The following is a 24,586-nucleotide window of genomic DNA, read 5'->3' as shown; positions in this document are numbered from 1 at the left end:
TACCAGGGTTACAGACTTTAATTAGCCTGTTAGGGTTATGGCTTGTTCACTATCATCGCTAGGAAAGGCCAGGTGATGCAAATTATAAAAACCCAGCCTCCTCTAACCTTGCACCAAAAAACAGCAGCCATGAGTTCTTCTAAGCAGCTGCCTAGCACTCTAAAAATGAAAATAGTGGAGGTCCACAGGACAACTCTTTAAGAAGATAGCAAAGCATTTTCAAGTAAACTTTCCTTGTTCTACTGTTCAGAGACACCTGCACAAATATGGCCTTCATGGAAGAGTCATCAGAAGAAAACCTCTACTGCATTCTCACCATAAAATTCAGCATCAGAAGTATGCAAAAGAACATCTAAACAAGTCTGATGCATTTTGAAAACAAGTCATGTGGACCGATGAGGTTAAAATAGAACTCTTTGGCCAAAATGATCAAAGGTATGTATGGAGAAAAAAGGGCACAGAATTTCAGGAAAAGAACATCTCGCTAACCATTAAGCATGGGGGTGGATCAATCATGTTTTGGGGTTGTGTTGCAGCCAATGGCACCAGGAACATTTCACGGGTAGAGGGAAGAGTGGATTCAATGAAATTTCAACAAAATTCTAGATGCAAACATAACATCATCTGTAAAAAAGCTGAAGTTGAAAAGAGGATTGCTTCTACAAATGGATAATGATTCGAAACAACACATCAAAATCCACAATAGATTGCCTCAAAAGGTGCAAGTTGAGGATTTTACAATGGCCATCACAGCCCCCTGATCTGAACATCATTGAAAATCTGTGGCTAGACTGTGACGCCCGTGTCTGTAGAGCCACAAAATGCCTACATGCATGATATACTTTTAGATGTATTGCCAGCTATGGTGAGGGCTGGTTTCTCTGCTGGGAAAACTGCATCCACATATTGTACCCGATCCCTTACTGGAGGATTGTGGACACTAGGAAGTGTGCACGATCCCTCAGGAGGGAGGAGGTGCTTTAGAAGAGCTGTGAAGATATGAGGTGAAGTAGCAACATATAGGTCCGGGTGAAGAGGAACAGTGTGCTCTCTTCAAAGACAAGCTACAAGAGGCAAGATATCAGTCCCTAGAGCCACAGAGACTTCCAGAGTCCGTGGTGAAACTGAGAGACTGCTCGGTCTAGCAAGCACTGAAGTGCTTTTCCCAGGAGCTCAGCAGCGCATAGAATCAGGGACACCGCTGCAAGAGAAAGTAAGTGTTTTCCACAGGATTCAAGCAGCCTGCTGATCACAGATCCAGTACCTGTCTATCCTGAATCCCTGGGGTCCAAAGAATCTCTTACCAGAGATATGGTTAGCATTAGGAAGGCTACTCTATAACACAGCAGAGAAACTGAACCCTCATCGTGCAGGTCCGACCAAAACCCTTTGTGTGAGTTGTATGGAATCTTCTGGATTTGATTGCAGAACTTCAGTAAAAGGTACAAATTGATTATTACCCCATCTAAGGCTGATTATTCTCTGCTGCATCATTTCTGTTCCAACTCCCCTGGGAGCCAGCCCTGGTTAGGAAGGGTTAATCATCTGGTATTGTTCATCACTACATAACTTCCAGGGACCCTCATCAGTGCACGGCCATACCAGGCCGAACATCCCAATTGGTGTCATGAAACTTTTAATTATTTTATTATTAGCCCCACAATTGACAAAGACTAGCGCACGCCCCCGGTCGGACTTGACCAGCACTTGGACCGCCATGCAACAGTACCATGATGCCAGAGGCCGGCCGGGGAGGCACAAGACCTCAAAATAGCAGTGCATGCTTGATGACCCACGAATCTCACAGAATTGGAAGAATTTTCCAAGGAAGAATGGATGAAAGTCCCTCAAACAAAAATTTAAAGACTCTTGTCTGCCTACAAAAAGCGTTTACTAGCTGTTATGCTTTCAAAAGGGGGTGCTATTACGTACTAACCATGCAGGGTGCCAAAACTTTTGCATCGGCCCATTTTCATTTTTGTAATTCTTAAAATGTAGAAGATGAAAATATATATTTTTTTTGCCTAAAATACAAAGGAAATATGTCATCTTTAACTTTAGGCCTTTTAGAAATCATTTCATCTTCAATTTGCTTAACTGTTCACAATAACAATAATTTTGACAAGGAGTGCCCAAACTTCTACATGCCACTGTAGGATTTTTGGTCTGTAGACACAAATCACTTATGATCTTAATAATTTATTATGGTCATCTAATGTGTCTGTAAAAAAGTTGTCTGTCTGTGATTTTTTTGGGGAGTTGTCGAGAGAAAATAAAAAATAAAGTTGGCAACCCTGCATACATTTGAGCTGTATTATGTTCTTGTTGATGTGCATTGTATGAGCGTGTAAATTCTTTGTATCTATGGTATAACAAGATTGTCATAATTCCAGAAACTGGCTTATCCTGCATTCCTACGTAATGTCTCTAGCAATCAGTGCCTGTGTGCTACTTAGCTTTGTGGGTGTGTATCCACCTTCTTTTACCTAGATTACAGATTATTCTCGGTTCAGGGTGGGGATCGGTTGTCTGGGCACCGACTGATAAAACAATGATCCAGGAGATAGACTCTAAGGAGTGGTGCTGTTGATGAATCGTTTCGTTTTCCTTCTTGGCTAATGATAGCTGATAATAATAATTTTTTGGCATCACATGAGCTGGAAGTTGAACCCAAAATAAAACAAATATGATATTTTATAAAATATCTTCCCAATGAAGTAGGCATGACACTTATGCCTCCTATTATAGTAATTTTAGCTCCGTAAGAGAAAGAGAACCTGTAGCAAAGTTCATTGAGTCTAAGTTTTGACAAACATTGAAAAGAATTTCCCACAGTGAAAGCTCCTTAACCCTTTTCCCCCTCCAGCCTGTTTTCACCTTCCTGACTAGGCCAATTTTTGCACTTCTGACCTTGTCACTTTATGAGGTAATAACTCTGGAATGCTTAAATGTATCCCAGTGATTCAGAAATTGTTTTTTTTTCTCGACACATTGTACTTCATGTTAGTAGTAAATTTAGGTTGACATTTATTGCGTTTATTTGTAAAAATATCAAAATTTTGGTGAAAATTTTGCAATTTTCAAATTTCTAATTTTTATGCCTTTAAGTTATGTTATGCACACGCCCGGACTGGCTGGCATGTGCGTGATTAGTGATCCCACTGTACCATGAACCGAGGAGTGCCTGGAGGGGCGTAACTAAGTATCAACCAGATCTGACCAAGGTCGCACGACGGCTCAATCGACTCCGTGCACCAAGGAGGAACCGGGCAGAGGGACCAGGTGATACTCCAGGTCAGACCCCGGACATGGCTTTTGGCCCACACCGGGGAATGCAGGAACAAGCAGGTTAGGCTGGCATACAGACAGGTGGGTATTGGCTGGCACAGCTGGTATGCAGGCAGGGTGGATACTGGTAGGCACAGCTGGTGTGCAAACAGTGAGGTACTAGCAGGTTGGAGCGCAGGCTGGATAGGGTCCAGTACAGACTGGGATACAGGAACAGAGCCGCAGATGCGGTAGACAAGCAAAGTAGAGAAAAACCGCCAGAGAGGTGAGCAAACAGAGAAGAGCGAAACCGCAGGTGCGGTAAACGGACAGAGCAGAGCAAGACCCGCGGATGCGGTAAATGAACAGAGTAGAGCAAAACCCGCAGGTGCGGTAAATGGACAGAGCAAAGCAAAACCCGCGGATGCGGTAAATGGACAGAGCAAAGCAAAACCTGCAGGTGCGGTAAATGAGCAGAGCAAGGAAAAACCCGCGGAAGCGGCGAACAAGCCAAGCAGAGCAAAACCACAGATGCGGCGAACAAGCCAAGCAGAGCAAAACCGTAGACGCGGTGAACAAGCTAAGCAGAGCAAAACCCCAGATGCAGTGAACAAGCAAAGCAAAACCGCAGATGCGGTGAATAAGCAAAGCAAAACCGCAGACGCGGTGAACAAGCAGAGCAGAGCAAAACCGCAGAAGCGGTGGACAAGGCAGAGCAGAGAGGAACCGCCGGAGAGGTGAGCAAGGCAGAGCAGAGAGGAACCGCCGGAGCGGTGAACAGAGCAGAGAGGAACTGCCGGAGCGGTGAGCAAGGCAGAGCAGAGAGGAACCGCCGGTGCGGTGGACAAGGCAGAGCAGAGAAGACAGGGCTCTGTTCACACAGAACAGACTGGAAGAGACAAGCAGAACCAGATACACACAAGGTACTTGCAATGAAGTAGCGAGTAGACTCTAAACTCACAAACAGAAGTACAGAGACAATGAGTTGGAGTTAGGTGCAGGTTCAGACACTGCAAGAAAAGGGAAGATATGGACATAGAGACAAACAGGCTAGGAGAGTGTTCAGACAGGAACAGACACTGCAACGAGATACAGGAGCGAGTCTGGGTATACAGCCCCCAGAATGGCGGACAAACAGGCTAGGAGACACAGATAACAGGTCTAGGAATATAGCCTCCAGAAAGACGGGACAGGCAAGAAACAGAAACAAGACCTGGCAACTTCAGAGTAGGAGCACACTGAAATTAGTGTTGCTCAGGCACCTGCTCCAAGGTGGAGTGGGTTTAAATATCCAGAGACTCACAGCAATAGGCTGGGGAAGCATTAGAAGTGTGCCCACCGCAGCTATAAGAATAAGGAAGTAACCGGACCACCGCCCTAAGCAATCAGACCAGAGCATGCACACAGTATGAACAGGAGCACGGCTTACAAACTGGACTGAAGGTTAAGATTGCGATCTTGCATAGTGGAAGATGGTGCACTATGCAAGTACGCCGCCAGGTATGTTACAAGTTAGATAGTTATATCACACAAGACAGTTAATAAATAATATTTCCCAGATGTCTTCATTACAGCAGCATCATTTTTTAAACATATTTTTATTTGGTAGGAAGTTAGAAAAGTTAAAAGTTTATCAGCAATTTCTCATTTTTCCAACATCACATTTGAAGTGACTTTGAGGGGCCTATATGACAAAAAATACCCAAAAAGTGACACCATTTTAAAAACTGTACTCCTCAAAGTGCTTAAAACAACATCTGAGAAGTTTATTAACCCTTCAGGTGCTTCACAGGAATGAAAGCAATATGGAAGGAAAACATGAAAATTTTACTTTTTCCCACAGAAATGTTAATTTAGCCCCAAATTTTGTATTTTCACAAAGGATAACAGGAGAAAATGGACCAAACAATTTGATGTGCAATTTCTCCTGAGTATGCCAATACCAGATATGTGGTAGAAAACTACTGTTTGGGTGCACAGCGGCTCAGAAGGGAAGGAGAACCATTTGTCTTTTAGAACGCAAAATTGGCTGGAATCGATAGTTGACGCCATGTCACATTTGCAGAGCCCCTGATGTGCCTAAACAGTGGAAACCCCGCAACAAGTTACACCAATTTGGGAAACTACACCCCTCAAGGAATTTAACTAAATGTGTGGTGAGTACCTTTAAAAATAAAAAAAATCTAATTATTCCTACAAAAATGTTACTTTAGCCTGAAATGTTTTATTTTCACAAGGATAACAGGAGAAAATGGACCATACAATTTGTTGTGCAATTTCTCCTGAGTACACCAATTTCCTTTATGTGGTAGAAAACTACTGTTTGGGTGCCAGCATGACTCGGAAGGGAAGGGACACCATTTTGGCTGGAATAGGTTGACACCATGTCACATTGAAGAGCCCCTGATATGCGAAAACAGCAGAATCCCCAATAAGGGATCCCAACTATAAAGCTATTTTATAGAAAAAAGAATTGTTTTTGCATTGGTATATTCTGAGAGGTATAACTTTTTTATTAATCCGCTGACTAAGCTGTATGGTGGCTTGTTTTTTGCAGGACAGGATGATTTTTTTAGCTATACCGATCCTATATACATTTGTCTTTTTGATCGCCTTTTACTCCACTTTTTATTAGGTGGTATGCTGAAAAAGTTTTTTTGCCACGTTTTGATTGGATAAATTGGGTCATTCTGGAAGTGGCGATACCAAATATGTGTACTTTTTTTTGTTTATTTTCGCTTTTACATAACTTTATGTATTTATTGGTTTCATTTTTTTTAGTTTCTTTTTTTTATTATTTTGTGATTTTTTTTTTTTAAATAATTAAAAAAATAAAATAAACTTTTTTTCTACTTTTGTTACTTAGTCCCTTTATGGAACTTCAACCTTTGTTTCTCTGATCGCTGGTCTCATGCATTACTATACATATGTATTGCAATGCATGAGAACTACTGTCATTTTTACACTGTCAGAACACCTGCTGGACACTGCTGCTGCCTGAGTCTAATGTTGGAGTTACACTAGCGTTTAAATAATTGGTTTGATTTCAATGCAGTCGAGTGTTATGCGATTTTGGTTCCGATTCCTCTGCATGTGTAGTGCGATTGTGCATTTTATTTTCTGTTTATGAGCGTATCTGATGCAAATGCCATCTGTCCTCCATGCAACTTTCATCATGTGTTTTCACTAAAAAGTATAATAAATTCTTGCGTAGAACCCTATAAAAAGCCTCTTTTCATGTTCCACACTGGGAGCACATATATCTTGTTGGGATATTCCATACTACCCCTGTAGGCTGGTTTAGGTGTATTTTTTTGGCAGCAACATGATATTCAACCTCACCTTCAACACTACAGAGAGTATCCTTTTCTACTGGGTCTTATCTCGGCGCTATGGCGAGCCCTACCCAATTATAGCTGATACGAGGAGGTGGCGTCAGTACTGGAGCCATCCACTACTGACAAAAAGGACCACAAAGGGTCACTTTAATAGACTGCATAATGAGCTACGCATGCATCCTCAAAAGTTTTATGACTACTGTCGAGTGAGCGAGGCTACATATGACCATCTTTTGGAGTGCGGAGGACAGGAATCACATACCAGAATACCACCATGTGGCATAGTATTTCTGCTGAGGAGCAACTTCTTCGGACACTAAGGTATTTTTACTTTTAAATTAAATTATATGCTTTGGTAAATGTATTTGTCCTTGTTTTCACTATTAATATGTATTCTAGGTTAGAGCATCTATGTTGCCTTGGTTTTCAATGGAGGATGTAAATGTCTGTATATGAGTTTGTTACCAAGAGTAGCAACAATAGCTTAATGTTATACTATGCTTGTCTTCTTTTGTACAAATATAATGTTGGTTTTCGCATGTTCAACTTTTAAGAATGTAATATTTAAAGTGGTTGCTGATTTTTTTAATCTAATTTAGTATTATGGATATTTTTATAGCATTCTTATTATGTTTTCATGATGTGTAAATATTCTCCTACACAATCTCATTATGCATAGTTTCATTTTTCCAATATGTTTCCATCTACTGGCGTTTCATTTGTAGCCCTTCATTTGGAATTCCTCCTGGAAGAGTCAACAATCTCAGGAATTGTCTGGAACGCATGTGCCCAGATTTGGGAGAGACCCTATTCTGTTTTGATGCTGGAGCTTGCGCAACTTGACTGGGAGCGAATCTTATGTGGCTTTTTGCATAAAACACAATTTCCAAACTGCCTCAGGGGATTGGATGGGAAACACATCAGGGTCAAGAAGTCGTCAAACAACGGTTCTCAATATTACAATGATAAACAGTATTTTTCTGTTCTTCTATTGGCCTTAGTGGACAGTAATTACATGTTTATAATTGTTGATAGTGGGGCCTGTGGGAGAACAGGAGATTCTAGAATATTTATAACATCAGTAGGGGGTCGGCGTCTCGCAAAATAATGAGCTTTCTCTCCCACCTCCATGTGTTCTTCTGGGTTCAAGGGCTGAACCAGCACCATATGTCTTTGTTGCTGGTGAGTTAACTAGATCAATTAACTAGATGCGGCCGTACCCACATTGAGGCCTCAATCATCAGAAGTGAGTTTTCAATTATCGCCTGTCTCGTGCCCGCAGAATGGTGGAGTGTGCCTTTGGCATCCTTTGCGCTAAATGGCATGTGCTTCAGTCTCCCTTCCAACTTAGCGATCAGAATGTGAATGGTGTGATCAAGGCATGTGTGGTGTTACACAACTTTACCTGCACCGCATGCATGAATGTTGTTATGATGCTGGTCCTGAAGATGCACAGGATGTGCCCATTCCCATCTTTGCTTCATCAGGGCCGACTACACGACAACAGTCTTCCGCCATTAAGGTTCGGGATCTTTTTGCCTTGTATTTCCTCACTCCAGAGGGTGAAACACCATGGCAGCATTCCCAAGTTATTGTTCCTTGAATTAATAATGTGTTGAAGTCTAATGTTTTGTTACTTTCCTTGTGCTATAATGTGTGAAACATCAACATATGTGTTATTTTTGATGTTTTTGCTAGCAGAATGTTTTTTTTTGTTGTTTTTTAAAGAAAAAAACATGGCTTTTCTGTTAACCAAAAGTTTAATAAAAAAAATATTTAAAAAAGCATACATATGACTCGCCCAGGGGGATATGCGGGAAACTCGGTACCCAGGCCTTGACCTTCTGTGGGATGTCACGGCGGTCGGCTCCCGGGCCCGTACCCTGGGGTCACTCTTTAAAAGGGGTTTGTTACTTGAAGGGATGAATAACAGTTTTGTCTCGTGACACTACCTGTGGTTCCTGGTAATGGGTACCAGCGCTGCTGCAGACCTCCGGGGGTGATGGGATTGCAGCTGAGATGTCTCTGCTCCCCACAGGTGGAGCGGGCCCCCGGGGCAGGGTTGATGGCAGGGATGCAGGTGAGAGGTGGCCCGGGGGGTCAGGGGGAATGACGGACACGCACACAGGGGAATCGCTTCAGTACCTATACTGGTGTAAACGGCAGGTATAGTCCAGGGTACTTAGTAGGAAGGGTGCACTTCTGGACTCTCCCCAGTGAGTGGGTAGTAGGCCTCCTGATCCGTTTCTTCCTCTCTCTCTCTGAAGCTCCTGACCAGCCTGGAACTAGGCCTAGCTTCTGTACTATCCAAGTAACAATGAAAAAACAAGGGGAAAGGGAAAGGGAAAACGTATGTCATGAATAAGGTTTAGCCGAAACGCGTTGGAATGTGCTGTACCTAAGAGCCGCTATATTGCTCATTCTGTAACTCATCCTTGGCTTTTATAATTTGAAATTAAAAGTGAAGTTTTAACAAGATATATACAACCCTGGTCCTGCTGGAGACATCTTTGCTTGCTTTCTCATTAGCTTCTGTACTGTTTCACTCTCTCACCTGTTTGCTTGGTAGTAAGAACTTTTCTCTGGCTACCACTATCCCTGGACGCTGGGGCCTTCGTGGTTCCTAGTTCTGTAGATGATTGTAGCTTCAGGTTGACCAGGGGTCGGGAATCCTCCTGGTATACCGGTTATTCCTACTGGGCGTAGAGGACCCTGTAGGCGCGGACCCGGTGTCCGGCTTGTGTTCTGGGGTGAGCCTAAGATGCTCCTCTACCCCCTTAACTCCTCTCTCTTCTCCTTGCCTCCGGCCACACTCTAGGCCCTCAGGCTTCAGCACGTGCTTTAGGTCTTGGCTTGCCCTCAGCACAGCAGCTCAACAGGAGCTGCCTCTTCACTGATCTCAAGTGCCAGCACACTCTGCCTACCTAACTCCACCCTCCTGTATATATATCCCTAACAGTGCTCCCTCTGGTGGTATGAGGTGGAAGGGTGGAGGTGTCTGTGTGTACTAAGGGCCTCATGTGGAGAAGTCCGTCCATGCACTATTTTGGGTCCTGTGGTACCTGTGTGTAGCAGGGTGCCACACATATTTTGTCATATGTATATAAATCATATCTTATAACTTTTAAAATTCAAAAATATGGCATAAAGAAATAAAACATTCTGATTTGTAACATCATAACGCTATAATTACAAATTCTGATAGATTGGTGACCTTTGCTTGGAGCCAAAACGTTGTCAGACCAAGATTGTGCTGGTGTGGAATAGCTTTGGCCCATTATCTGAGGGTTATATGACCCTGAAGGGTAAGGGTAAGGAGGCCTCTTTGTCTGGGGCTCTTGAGGGTGATGGTATTGCCCACCATGAACAGAATAATGTTCATCCTCAATAGGGCCATGCCTGGACCATGGTTGTGGCCTATCAGCCAAAAAGGATCCAGCCATGTGTGCTTCTGGACCAGCCCACTCCCCTTGCCTTCGCCAACTCATGTGCTCTGACACAATGGGCTGTTGTCAAGCCACATCAGGTGTTGGTTGAAAAGTAGGGAGCTGGCGTCGTGGTGGGTTTTGGGAGGAAACCCGCGTAGTCCTCATCTTTGTCTGTCGGGTGTAGATGGTTTAGGTTTGAGCGGTGACAGTTTTCAAGACAGTCAAACACCTCACTAGGATTATTTGGTCATGTGCAGACATCTAAAATAATATGGAAGACATTCTTGGCAAGCAGCCGCACACAGGCCTGTCTATATCACGCAGATACCTTGTAAGACTCTGCGTAAACGCCTCCTCCCCATCATCATTCACCGTACACGCCAGATAATCTAATACCCCACTATCTTGCGCCTGGTGGTGATGATGGGGAGCTATTTCCTTATATATTGTATTTAGGAGGGCTCCACCTAGTGGACAAAAAGGGACCAACTTCTACAGATCAATTCAAGTATCAGAAAAAATGAAAAAAAGATATATGTAGACCATTGTGATCACCTCAAAAAAAATTATTTATTTATACCAAATTACAACAAGACCAAGCCACAAAAAGAATCTTTAAAAATATTTAAAAGGCACAAAATGCCTATATGTACACAGACAACCAACCTGGTCTAGATATAGGCCAGGTGATCCTATCCCGTGGTCCCAGATCAAAAAATATTAATACATGATTAATCAATTTGGTATATTACCATAAAGTGCACTAGATACACAAAATAAAGTGCATTTGTAACCATAACCTCATGTATATTAAACTGAAAACATGGACATATTGCATAAGACATTCAAAGGACGGTTTGCATCTAAATTGAGCCAATCTATAACAAGCCTGTTTGTAACAAACTTGTTTAACAATAATTGATAGTGCTATGTGGACACTGTATTTCAAAGTGCAATAGGCAGAAATAAAACACTTGCAGTCTCATTATATAGTGCAGAACTATGTACAATTTATTTAGACATATTCCCCAAGTAGAGAGATGTCAAAAATGGAGATCCTATAGGAAATATCACGGGCACGGGCTTAGGAGAGTTCCCCCACGCGTATCGCCACTACCAATGCAGCTTCATCAGGGGCAAATGCAGCAGCATGATGATGGGGAGCTACTTCCTGCGCCTAACTCTTCGTGGGATGTGTGCTGAAACAGGGGAGCTGTTAAAAGGAAGGGTAGGGCTGCTGCTCTTGTGTCCTTCCACTTCCTCCAAGGTTGGTGCTGGTGATGAGCCTTTATGTTCCTTTTGCTCAGCAGTGGTTTTCGTCTTGGAACTCTGCTATGCATGCCATGTTTGCCCAGTCTCTTTCTTAGGCTAAGTGCCCATGATGCAGAAATGCTGCATATTTTTTCCGCATCTCCCTGGCAGGAAAAACGCATGCAGATTTTACATGCGTTTTTCCTGCCAGGTAGAAGCGTTTTTGCATGCATTCTGCATGGGGGTTATCGAGCACTTTTCCAAGCAATTTTAGCATCACTTGGAAAAGTGCTTGACAACTTGGTCACACTATATAAATCCATGCAACCAGCATGGATTTAAATAGTGTGACCAAGTAATAGTTAAAAAAAAAAGAATAAGAATGGTAAAAAATAAAAAATAAAGATTATACTTACCTTCCGATGGTCCCCGGTCTCCTCAGCGATGCGTCCGGTGTGTTGGGCAGCTCGTGATGGTCTAAAAGGACCTTCCATAACGTCATTTAGTCATGTGACAGGTCACGCCACCGCCGACGTCAGTGGTCGCGTGACCTGTCACATGACTAAATGGCGTCATGGAAGGTCCTTTTAGACCATCGCGAGCCGCCCAACACACCGGACGCATCGCTGAAGAGACCAGGAGCCATCAGAAGGTAAGTATAATCTTTATTTTTTATTTTAAATTCTTTTTTTTACAGGTTCTATGGTACCCGAGTCCAGAGGAGAGTCTCCTCTTCTCCAGACCCGGGTATCATCCACACATTGAATCGCTTAATATCTGCATGTGCACATGTAGTCATGCGGATATTAAGTGATTCAATGCAAGTCGGCAAAATTAGTGGACATGCTGCATATTTTTCTGCAGTGATAATCCGCAGCGGAAATTTCCGCAGCATGTGCACAGCACATGCGGATTATCATTGGGGACCAGGGGGCACGCATTACCAAGCGTCCAGGGGTGCCTCTGGACGAAGCATTTCCTATGCGAAACGTGCGTCGGGTGTGTGGTGGGTGCCTGGACCATTGACTTGTGCCTTTGGGTAATTATGGTTACTTCCTAAATACTATTATGGGCTGTTTTTATTGACACTGGTCATTTATGTATGCAGCTATGCATATATATGTATAATTGGGTGGTGTTATTATATACCATATATATTTATGCACTTTATTAAGCTATATTTCACTTGCCTTTTAGTCATCTTTTACATTACACATTTTTTGCTGCTTTGTATTTAATGCCCATAAATTTTATACTAGCTGTTATATATTTACCTGGGGGAACTACAAGTAGGATATATTACCTTACATATTATTGAGGTCCAGGCTCTCCATCCTTTTCCTTCTGTGGTGTGTCTTACCTTTATATGTCTTTATTAAAGTTTTGGCAAATTCCAACTTGGGCTATGTTTGGGGTTTTTTGCCTTATTTTGGTGTGAACCACAGTCCAAGAGCCACAACTGCTTTATTTTTCATTAACAAAACTTTAACAGGGCTTGTTTGTTGTCTTTTTTTTTTGGGTGAGGTTAAATTTTGTATTCCATATTAATATACATTATATATACACTGCTCAAAAAAATAAAGGGAACACTTAAACAACAGAATATAACTCCAAGTAAATCAAACTTCTGTGAAATCAAACTGTCCACTTAGGAAGCAACACTGATTGACAATCAATTTCACATGCTGTTGTGCAAATGGAATAGATAATAGATGGAAATTATTGGCAATTATCAAGACACCCTCAATAAAGGAGTGGTTCTGTAGGTGGAGACCACAGACCACATCTCAGTACCAATGCTTTCTGGCTGATGTTTTGGTCACTTTTGAATGTTGGTTGTGCTTTCACACTCGTGGTAGCATGAGACGGACTCTACAACCCACAGAAGTTGCTCAGGTAGTGCAGCTCATCCAGGATGGCACATCAATGCGAGCTGTGGCAAGAAGGTTTGCTGTGTCTGTCAGCGTAGTGTCCAGAGGCTGGAGGTGCTACCAGGAGACATGCCAGTACACCAGGAGATGTGGAGGGGGCCGTAGGAGGTCAACAACCCAGCAGCAGGACTGCTACCTCCGACTTTGTGCAAGGAGGAACAGAAGGAGCACTGCCAGAGCCCTGCAAAATGACCTCCAGCAGGCCACAAATGTGCATGTGTCTGCACAAATGGTTAGAAACCGACTCCATGAGGGTGGTATGTGGGCCCGACATCCACAGATGGGGGTTGTGCTCACAGCCCAAAACCGTGCACGACGTTTGGCATTTGCCACAGAACACCAGGATTGGCAAAGTGGCCACTGGCGCACTGTGCTTTTCACAGATGAAAGCAGGTTCACACTGAGCACATGTGACAGAGCCGTGGAGAGCGATCAGCTGCCTGCAACATCCTTCAGCATGACCGGTTTGGCAGTGGGTCAGTAATGGTGTGGGGTGGCATTTGTTTGGAGGGCCGCACAGACCTCCATGTGCTCGCCAGAGGTAGCCTGACTGCCATTAGGTGCCGAGATGAGATCCTCAGACCCCTTGTGAGACCATATGCTGGTGCGGTTGGCCCTGGGTTCCTCCTAATGCAGAACAATGCCAGACCTCATGTGGCTGGAGTGTGTCAGCAGTTCCTACAAGATGAAGGCATTGAAGCTATGGACTGGCTCGCCCGTTCCCCAGACCTGAATCCGATTGAGCACATCTGGGACATCATGTCTCGCTCCATCCACCAACGTCACGTTGCACCACAGACTGTCCAGGAGTTGGCGGATGCTTTAGTCCAGGTCTGAGAGGAGATCCCACAGGAGACCATGTGCAACCTCATCGGGAGCATGCCCATGCGTTGTAGGGAGGTCATACAGGCACGTGGAGGCCACACACAATATTGAGCCTCATTTTGACTTGTTTTAAGGACATTACATCAAAGTTGGATCAGCCTGTAGTGTGTTTTTCCACTTTAATTTTGGGGGTGACTCCAAATCCAGGCCTCCATTGGTTAATAAATTTGATTTCCATTGATGATTTTTGTGAGATTTTGTTTTCAGCACATTCAACTTTGTAGAGAACAAAGTATTCATTGTTTAACTTACCGCATATACTCGAGTAGAAGCCAACCTGAGTATAAGCCAAGGCACCTAATTTTACCACAAAAAACTGGGAAAACGTATTGACTCGAGTATAAGCCTAGCGTGTGAAATGCATCAGCTACTGGTAAATTTCCCCATCCTGGTACGCATTGCTCCCTCATCCCCAATCCTGGTATGCATGGCCCCATGATCCCCAATCCTGGCATGTATGGCCCCCTCATCCCAATCCTGGTATGCATGGCTCCCTCATCTCCAATCCTGGTATGCATGGCCCCCTCATCCCCAATCCTGGCATGTATGGCCCCGTCCTCCCAATCCTGGTATGCGTGGCTCTCTCATCCCCAATCCTGGTATGCATGGTCCCCTCTTTCCCAATCCTTGTATTCATGGCCCCCTCTTCCCCAATACTGGTATGCATGGCCCCCTCATCCCCAAACCTGGTATGTATGGCACCCTCATCCCCAGTCCTGGTATGTATGGCACCCTCATCTCCAATCCTGGTATGTATGGCCTCCTCATCCCCCAATCCTGGTATGTATGGCCCCATCACTGCACACACAAAAAATAAACACTTATACTCACCTTCCTTCCTCACTTCTGCTCCAGCGCTGCATCCTATTCTGCTGCAGCAGCTCATGTCAGCATCTCAGATGCTGATGTGAGCTGCTGGCATATTCACTCCTCTCCGTGCCGGGATTATGTGCGTGGAGAGGAGCAAATATGCATTCTCTTTAGTAACGGGCACTGTCAGTAGAAGCTGTGGCTCAGCGCTCCTCTGTGCCTGCTACTAAAGCGAATGAATATTCATTCTCCTCCACACCCATGGGAGTGGAGAAGAGGAAATATTAATTTCCCTTTAGCAGCAGGCACACGTGGTAGCTGAAGTAGAGGCTACTGTGTGTTCCCCACTCCTCCGCTGCCGCAAACCCCCCCCCTCTCCCTACTATCCACCAATGGAATTTCTATATACTCGAGTATATACCCGAGAATAAGCCAAAGGGGGCTTTTTCAGCACAAAAAATGTGCTGAAAAACTCGGCTTATACTCGAGTATATACGGTATATTACATTTTTTAAAAGACAGAGGAAGGTTAAAAACAGCTACTCCTTTACTATTTATGGAATCTTTGTGTTTTATACCGTTATATAGTATAAATAACAGTTTAGTCTATTATACTCGTCATCACAACCATAAATGAGTACACCCCAATTGAAGTAAGATGCTAACAAAAGTGCTTCCCAAACACAGTGTGATACCTCCACAGTGAATTCCTCCACAGTACCCTCCACACGCACAGTATGATGACCCCACACTATCCCCCGCAAAGTATGATGCCCCCAACACAGTATGGTTACCCCCAACAGTCCCTCACACAGAGTATGATGGCCCCAACACAGTCCTCCCACATGGTGTAAGGCCCCCCGCAGCCCTCTACACCATATGATGGTCCTTCATACAGTATGATGGCCCTCCACACAGTATAATGGCCCTCGATACAGAATAATAGCTCCCACATAACAGACTAAACAGTATAATGGCCCCCACTAAGCCCTCCAAACAGTGCAATAGTCCTCATACCACACTCCAAACAGTATAATTGGCCCCTACATAGCCCTCCAAACAGTATTATGGTCCCCACATAGCCCTCTAAATAGCATAATGCCACCCACATAACCCTCCAAACAGTATATTTGCCCCCACATAGCCCTCCAAAAAGTATTATGGCCCCCCACATAGCCCTCCAAATAGTATTATGCCACCCTCATAACTCTCCAAACAGTATAATTGGCCCCCACATAGCCCTCCAAACAGAATTATGGCCCCCATATAGCCCTCCAAATAGTATAATGCAGCCCACATAACCCTCCAAACAATATATTTGCCCCCACATAGCCCTCCAAACTTTATTATGGCCCCCACATAGCCCTCCACATAGTATTATGCCACCCTCATAACCCTCCAAACAGTATAATTGGCCCCTACATAGCCCTCCAAACAGTATTATGGTCCCCACATAGCCCTCCAAATAGTATAATGCCACCCACATAACCCCCCCAAACAGTATATTTGCCCCCTCATAGCCCTCCAAACAGTATTATGGCCCCCTCATAGCCCTCCAAATAGTATTATGCCACCCTCATAACCCTCCAAACAGTATAATTGGCCCCACATAGCCCTCCAAACAGTATTATGGTCCCCACATAGCCCTACAAATAGTATAATGCTACCCACATAACCCTCCAAACAGTATATTTGCCCCCTCATAGCCCTCAAATCATAGCCCTCCAAGCAGTAGAATTGCCCCCTACATAGCCCTCCAAACAGTATAGTGGGCCCTTACATAGACCTCCAAACAGTATAATGGCCCACACATAGTCCTTCAAAAAGTATAATTGCCTCCCATATAGCCCTCAAAATAGTATAATGACCCGCCACATAGACCTCCAAACAGATAATTCTCCAACGCTGGCACTGAGCCCCCCATGTTTATGGGTGCCATAGGCTTCGTGGCATTCCGCTATTAGCAGTACATCACTCACCATAGGAGTTTGACTGGGTTCAGATCAGGAGGCATACTTGGCCACTGAATCACTTTCACCCTGTTCTTCTACAAAAAAGCAAAAGTGGCCTTAGATGTGTTCCAGTGTGTGAGCCTTACTTATGTACCAGAAAAGATCTTTGAACATGGATGCAAGTACCTTTACGATAATGAAGCGATTAACCAGAGCCAGCAGGAGTTTGTAACTAATAAGTCATGTCAGACTAACTAACTTAATTTCCTTATATGACAGAATCACTGACTGGGTAGATCAGGGAAGCGCAGTAGATATAGTATATCTTGACTTCAGCAAAGCATTTTACAAAGTATTTCATACCATCATTATTGAAAAAATTACCAACTATAGAATGTATAAGACACATCCAGTTTGAAGAATGTCTCAAGTGGGGTAGCACAAGGCTCTGTCCTGGGCCCTGTGTTGTTCTACATCTTAATCAATGATTTAAATTAAGGAATTGAAGGTAAACTGATTACATTTGCTGATGACACAAAGCTAGGAGGGATAGCTAATACTAGAGAAGAAAAAGAGAGGATTCCAAAAGATCTAAATAAACTGGAACTGTAGGCAGCAACTAACAGAATGTTTTTTAACAGGGAGAAATGCAAAGTTATACATCTGGGCAAGAAAAATGAAAAAAACATATACACAATGGAAGGAATAGGGCTAAGCAACAGCACATGTGAAAAAGACTTGGGTATACTAATTGATCACAGACTGAACAGGAGTCAACAGTGTGATGCAGCAGTAAAAAAGGCAAACACCGTTCTGGGATGTATTATGAGAAGCATACCGTCTAGATCACGTGAAGTAATCATCCCCCTCTATTCCAGATGAGGTCAGACCTCATCTGGATTACTGTGTCCAGTTCTGGACACTACATTTTAAAAAACACATGAAGACATGAAGAAACTGGTGCAAGTTCAGAGAAGAGCGACCAGAATGGTGACCAGTCTGCAAACAATGTCCTACGAGGAACGGTTAGAGGATTTGGGAATGTTTAGCTTGCAAAAGAGAAGACTGAGAGGAGACTTAAAGAGGTTGTCCACTACATAGTATACTGCCCCCATCGATTTAAACTTTGTAAACAAGTCTTTTTCTAAATTCATACTGCTGCCAATTGTGTCTATAAGCGGCGCTATCGCTGACCGCTCACTGGGCATCACATGACCACAGCTGCAGACTCGGCTGATATCCGCTGATGTCATGTCAAGTTCTGGATTCATGTAGGTGTGACCCAGTCACAGGCACCCCCCTGATTGAGGTTTTGGGTGGTGTTTCACCACACTTCACAGCCCAGTATCCACCACGCACTTTCCCTCTGCTTTCATTGGCCGCAAGCGTGCGGTGGATGCTGGGCTGTAGCGTACAGTGAAACCCCACCCAAAACCCATCAATCAGGGGGGTGCCTGTGACTTTATTCTCATTTGCACAAAGAAAGACTAGATGAAACTGAATGGGAGTAGATACAGATTAGATATTAGAATAAACTTTTTGACAGTGAAGGTGATCAATGAGTAGAACAGGTGGCCATGAGAGGTGGTGAGTTCTCCTTCAATGGAAGTCTTCAAACAGCGGGTGGACAGACATCTGTCTGAGATGGTTTAGTGAATAGTGCATTGAGCAGGGAGTTGGACACGATGACCCTGGAGGTCCCTTCCAACTCTAACATTCTATGATTCTATAATTGTTATATTGAAAAAGTGCACGTCTACCAAGGGCACGGAGTGTTGGTAGCATCTTCTCTTTCCATATAGAGCAGTGCATTTGTGAATTCATGATATCATCAATATAATGTAGCTCCCTGACACCAGCAGATGTCAGATCTCATGCATTCCCACATAAGGACACTGCCACACTAACAACAGAAAGTGGCCAACCTCTAACTGGAAATCCATCGGTGAGCTTTTTCTGACAGTCTAACAAAAGTTTGTAACTCCTCTCTCTCTCTTTTTCTGAACTCCTCTCAGCTGATATATGGTCACAGACTACAGGTGCATCTCACTAAATTAGAATATCATCAAAAAGTTAATTTATTTCAGTTCTTCAATACAAAAAGTGAAACTTGTATATTATATAGAGTCATTACAAACAGAGCGATCTATTTCAAGTGTTTATTTCTGTTAATGTTGATGATTATGGAGTACAGCCAATGAAAACACAAAAGTTATTATCTCAGTAAATTAGAATACTTTATAAAAACAGCTTGAAAACTGTTTTTAAAATCCAAAATGTTGGCCTACTGAAATGTATGTTCAGTAAATGCACTCAATACTCAGTCGGGGCTCCTTTTACATCAATTACTGCATCAATGTGGCGTGGCATGGAGGCGATCAGCCTGTGGCACTACTGAGGTGTTATGGAAGCCCAGGTTGCTTTGATAGCAGCCTTCAGCTCGTCTTCATTGTTGGGTCTGGTGTCTCTCATCTTCCTCTTGACAATACCCCATAGATTCTCTATGCGGTTAAGGTCAGGCGAGTTTGGTGGCCAATCAAGCACAGTGATACTGTTGTTTTTAAACCAGGTATTGGTACGTTTGGCAGTGTGGACAGGTGCCAAGTCCTGCTGGAGAATGAAATTTTCATCTCCAAAAAGCTTGTCGGCAGAGGGAAGCATGAAGTGCTCTAAAATTTCCTGGTAGACAGCTGCGCTGACTTTGGTCTTGATAAAACACAGTGGACGTACACCAGCAGATGACATGGCTCCCCAAACCATCACTGATTGTGGAAACTTCACACTAGACCTCAAGCAGCTTGGATTGTGTGCCTCTCCACTCTTCCTCCAGACTCTGGGATCTTGATTTCCAAATGAAAATTGGAACTCTGGGACCTTGTAGAGTGTGTCAATGACTGCCTTCTGGACATCTGTCAAGTCAGCAGTCTTACCCATGATTGTGGAGCCTACTGAAACAGACTAAGGGACCTTTTTAAATGCTTAGGAAGCCTTTGCAGGTGATTTTTGTTAATTATTTTAATTTACTGAGATAATGACTGTTGTGTTTCATTGACTGTAAGTCATAATCATCAACATTAACAGAAATAAACACTTGAAATAGATCACTCTGTTTGTAATGACTCTATATAATATATGAGTTTCACTTTTTGTATTAAAGAACTGAAATAAATTAACTTTTTGATGATATTCTAATTTAGTGAGATGCACCTGTACATTAAAGTTGAATGTGCTGGGAGTTAAAGAGCCTATAAAAGCAAAACAGTGCAAAATTTGTAATAAAAAACAATTGCAGAAATGAATTTTAGTCCAAAAAATACATGCATTTAAGTAAAAAAAAGTCACCAAATGTGGCCAACCCCTATAATGTAAAGAGAATGAGGGTTACAAATTGAAGATGAATCACAGTGCTCTATTTAGAATTCTGCAGCAAGTCATTCTCCCCGGCTCCTCGGTGTGTGCAGTCAGATGGATTACAGTGAGGAAATCTTCAGACAGGTGAGTATAAGGATTTTTTTTATTTTATTCTTATTTTTACACCAGGACACAAAGGGATAAAGAACACACTATTGGTGTTCGAAACGCGTTGCTTTTAATGGACATGTGCTATGGCATCTGTATCTTAATTCAATAAAGACAACTTATTTTTAGAATTCATCTGTGGCTGGAGCCTCTCCTTTCTTTTTTCCTGCATGGCTTCGAAGTGGTTCCTCGTGCTCCGTGCCCAGAACGCTAAAACTCAGGTGAGCTGGTGATCTCTTCACTTTCACAAAGGGAACAGACTACTACTCTCAACATTGTCCCTTGCTAGCACTGATCGCAGCACCAGCAGGGGACAATGATGAGGGCAGCGTTCAGCACCCGGTGCTTGGGAACAGTGTTAACTGTACTGCTGATTCCCAAATGCCAATACGTGGGATCCTGATTCGGCACACAGTTGCCACACGTGTGCCACACAGGTGCACACGGACACATGGATATCTCTTTTTTCCAGTACTGGAAATATTCAGACATCTGAAAAAGGCCTAAGGTGGTATGAGGGCATCTGATAGCTCATCTTATTCAGCGACACCTGTCTCTGACAGATTAGATTTAGCACTACTCAACAAAGTCTGGCATTCAAACCATAATACATACATTTTGACAACAAAGTCCATCTGCTTCTTCAGTATCACCTCATTCAAAGTCGCTTTCAACAATAATATATGTTTATAGAATAGGAGTTGTCTAAGACACCCCTGATTGCCACTAACAAGGATAGCGAGATTGCAATATTCTGCCCTAACAAAAAAAACACCTTTCATTAAAAGATCATAAGAGTTTGATTCCCTGTGTAATGGTTGTGTAACACATCTGAATATTGGCTGATGTTGAGTGCTTACGCCTTCCAGGTATATATGGGTGTATATGTAGGTGTACATACAGTACATACAGTATTTGCCACTGCATGCTGTCAGAACATTGCACATCACATGTTACTGTGTAACCTAAGATACAAAAACATACATATAAAATAGATATGTAAACATAGCTTGCAATGTAGTACGACCTGTTCCATCCATGTACATTTTGCTATTTCACATGCTTACAAAGAAACTTGTTGTTTCAATAAATGCATGTTCATACAAATTGGCAATGTAATGACTAACAAAAATGCAGAATACTTTATCCAAAATGATATTTTTAGTCTGAGAAATTACTCTGCAGTGCCTGCCAATTCAATTGCATACAGCCATAAAAGAAAGCCAGAATTTTAGTTCTCCGCAGGAAAGTTATTGGACAATATTAGGAGCAATGGAATTGAGGGAAAGGAAGTTCCAGCACCTACAATGCTAGCAAGATGTTGATGAAGAGGAATCACCGACTCAAAAAGACTGGGTGGCCAGGACATACTACACTGGTATGTTCATCAAAACCATGGGGATGAGGGCAACAAGATTATGCTTCATTTTTCTCTGGTTTTGAGTGATATGACAGGCATGTTTTCAGTTTTAACCCTCTAAAGACCAATGTTTAATCGGTGGGTTTGTGGCACTACTGTATTTGCTTATACACATACATCTATACAGCCTTGTATAAGGGCTAACAGATTGCGCTCAGTGGGAAAGACAAAATAATAATCTTGTAGTTATGATACCTTTTAATGGCTAACAAAAATAAAATAAATGATGTTACAAAGCGAGCCTTTATATCAGGCATATTACAAAATACCTGAAAAAGCAAAAATGTATTCAGATGCTCTGTTACACCATGCCTGATGAAGAGACCTAAGAAGTCTCGAGGGCTCACTTTGTAACATCATTTTTTTTTATTTTTGTTAGCCATTAAAAGGTATCATAACTACAAGACTTTTATTTTGTCTTTCCCACTGGAATGGGGGTAAATGTCACGGACCTGAGCTGGTTAATAAAGTTAACTTGAAATGAATTTAATATTTTCTTCTAGTGATTGATCATGACTGGTTTGAAATTGGTCATCAGACACTAATACCTATCTATGGACCTTAGTATGTCTGTGTTTTATTTTACAATAATGTATTGAATACATTTATTTCCATGCTAAAAAATATATCTTTGTGTATAAATATCAACTGTTATAAGGATAAGACAGGACAAGAACTTAAAGATAACAAATAGGATAAGAACTTAAGATAGGGAGTGTTTATTAATAGTATAGAAAAGTTTTCTATATGACATTGATCTCAGTCTCCAGACCGTTCATTCTTTGTCCTTTGATGAACACTCCTAGTTACACACAGTGAGCACCGCCACAATTCAGCCCGTTTGACAACACCTATTTTTAACACATAGGATCAATTTCAATTACATAATACTAGACAAGAACACTTATCAGATAAATACCAGCTTTTCTTGAATATATATCTACAATACACAATAACAGTACAGATAGGTTTACAGCTCTTTACTACTGCTACAGTATTTTACTATTACTTAGTAGTTTACTATTACTACAGTACAGTTCTTTACTATTGTAAATAAGCATTTTTTAATATTGTGCGTAAATGTGATGGTAAACCTCAAAGTCCCGCCGAAAAATGTATTCTTGTTGCTTGATGCAACATTGTATTTCTGAAAAGTTGTCTCTGTAAACAAACTATATGTGTACTTTTGCTTCTTTCAGCCTTGGTGTCACCTCTACCAATTAATTCCCACTGTTTAAAGAACTGGTAAAAAAAAAGATCAGGGGAACGACCTTAAGAAAGCAAAGACCATAACCTTAATGATCCCCCACTGAGCAGCTTCTTCTGTTGAAACCAAGAGCCACATCTATAAAAATACTTTTCTTCTCACAAATCTATATTTTACACCAACAAGGGCACTGCATGAAAAACAATGACACAAATTCAACAGGTCAGTAATCATAATTGAGTGGGTTCCCAAGAGACCAACCATCTTGCAATCAGATATGTACACTGGGAGCGCAGGTTTGTCTAAAAACAGAAAACATGCCTTAACCACTTCGCGCCAGAGCCTGTTTTTGCCTTCGTGACCAGGCCAATTTTTTCAATTCTGACCACTGTCACTTTATGAGGTAATTACTCTGGAACGCTTCAACGTATTCCCCTGGTTCTGAGATTGTTTTTTCATGACATATTGTACTTCATGATAGTGGTAAAATTTCTTTGATATAACTTGCGTTTATTTGTGAAAAAATCGGAAATTTGGCGAAAATTTTGAAAATTTTGCAATTTTCAAAACTTTGAATTTTCATGCCCTTAAATCAGAGAGATATGTCACACAAAATAGTTAATAAATAACATTTCCTACATGTCTACTTTACATCAGCACAATTTTGGAACCAAAATATTTTTTTTGTTAGGGAGCTATAAGGGTTAAAAGTTGACCAGCGATTTCTCATTTTTCCAACAAAATTTACAAAAACAATTTTTTAGGGACCACATCATATTTTAAGTCACTTTGAGGGGTCTTTATGACAGAAAATACCCGAAAGTGACACCATTCTAAAAACTGCACCCCTCAAGGTGCTCAAAACCACATTCAAGAACTTTATTAACCCTTCAGGTGCTTCACAGGAATTTTTGGAATGTGGAAGAAAGAAATTAATATTTAACTTTTTTCACAAAAATGTTATTTTAGACCCAATTTTTTTTATTTTGACAGGGGTAACAAGAAAAAATGGACCCCAAATTTTTTTGTGCAATTTCTCTTGAGCGTGCTGATACCCCATATGTGAGGGAAAACCACTGTTTGGGCGCACTGCAGGGTTTGGAAGGGAAGGAGCGCCATTAGACTTTTTGAATGTAAAATTTGTTTGAATAATTAGCAGACGCCATGTCGCATTTGGGGAGCCCCTAATGTGCCTAAACAGTGGAAACCCCCCACAAGTGCCACCATTTTGGAAGCTAGACCCCTTAGGGAACTTATCTAGATGTGTGGTGAGCACCTTGCACCCCCAGCTGCTTCACAGAAGTTTATAATATTGAGCCGTGAAAATAAAATTTTCACATTTTTCCCATAAAAAATGTTTTTCATCACCTAATTTTGCATTATCATAAGGATAACCGGAGAAATTGCACCATGAAATTTGTTGTACAATTTCTCCTGAGTACGCCGATACCCCATATGTGGGGGAAAACCACTGCTTTGGTGTATGGCAGGGTTCGGAAGAGAAAGGAGCGCTATGTTGGCTGGGATAGGCAGTAGACACCATGTCACATTTGAAGAGTCGCTGACATGCCAAAACAG

The sequence above is a fragment of the Phyllobates terribilis genome, unplaced genomic scaffold (assembly GCF_046119375.1).
Source record: "Phyllobates terribilis strain yellow unplaced genomic scaffold, ASM4611937v1 Scaffold_3__8_contigs__length_932513732, whole genome shotgun sequence".
Classification (NCBI taxonomy): Eukaryota; Metazoa; Chordata; class Amphibia; order Anura; family Dendrobatidae; genus Phyllobates; species Phyllobates terribilis.
This window is presented reverse-complemented; position numbering follows the sequence as displayed.